This window comes from Clarias gariepinus, chromosome 13, assembly GCF_024256425.1.
Source record: "Clarias gariepinus isolate MV-2021 ecotype Netherlands chromosome 13, CGAR_prim_01v2, whole genome shotgun sequence".
NCBI lineage: Eukaryota > Metazoa > Chordata > Actinopteri > Siluriformes > Clariidae > Clarias > Clarias gariepinus.
This window is the reverse complement of record NC_071112.1, coordinates 9,529,281-9,530,000: the sequence shown is the minus strand read 5'-3', so window position 1 is coordinate 9,530,000 and position 720 is coordinate 9,529,281. Positions and strand designations below refer to the sequence as shown.

At 30.6% G+C, this 720-nt stretch overlaps 1 long non-coding RNA gene across 1 annotated transcript in view; it reads right to left on the bottom strand.

The window, feature by feature from the left end:
* Positions 1-720, bottom strand: part of LOC128535419 (uncharacterized) — a 1,137-nt gene extending 417 nt beyond the window's left edge. Inside the window, exon 1 of the long non-coding RNA XR_008361850.1 lies at positions 629-720. This is a non-coding gene — a long non-coding RNA (uncharacterized LOC128535419). The remainder of the gene's footprint in view (positions 1-628) is intronic.

Here is a 720-nt window from a genome sequence, read left to right as displayed (position 1 = left end):
TAGCAGTTCTGACAGCAGTGCCGCTGTAATTTTAGTTATAGTATTGTGCTGGGTTTAACACAAAATAAACATAATTTCTATAATAACAATTCATTCACAGGGACTTGGATGATCGATAACAATGGATTCAAATTACATTTACAGACATGCTGTTGTGGGAAAATTATCCTTATAATGGTTGTAACAGTAAATCTGCTTTAACACACCAACATTTTATTGATGATAATTTAACAATAACAGCATGACATGGAGTGTTTTACTCCTTATATAATTACATAACTTTATATATTTAATTCAATTCAATTCAATTTTATTTGTATAGCGCTTTGAACAATTGTCATTGTCGCGAAGCAACTTTAAACAATCAAAAGAAGAATTATTTAAGTTTGTATGGAATGTGAATGTGTATGAATCAAAATGGTCAGATAGTCCCAGATAGTCCCATTATTAATATATCATTAATAATGTTTGATATTAGAGATAGTATAAGATTTATTAAACAACATTCAGATCTCAGTAGCCAATAATTAATAGTAAATATAAACACATAATACTCTTGCATGTACCTATTCAACAGTTCATGCAAATTAAAAGTTGAGTGCTCTTTCAACTAGAGAAAGTAACTTACAAGATGTGAATCCAGAGCTATGCCCAAGAAGAGCAGAGCTGAGTAGAATGGTCAGGAATCCAAACTCCATCTTTCCTTACCTACAAGTTTCT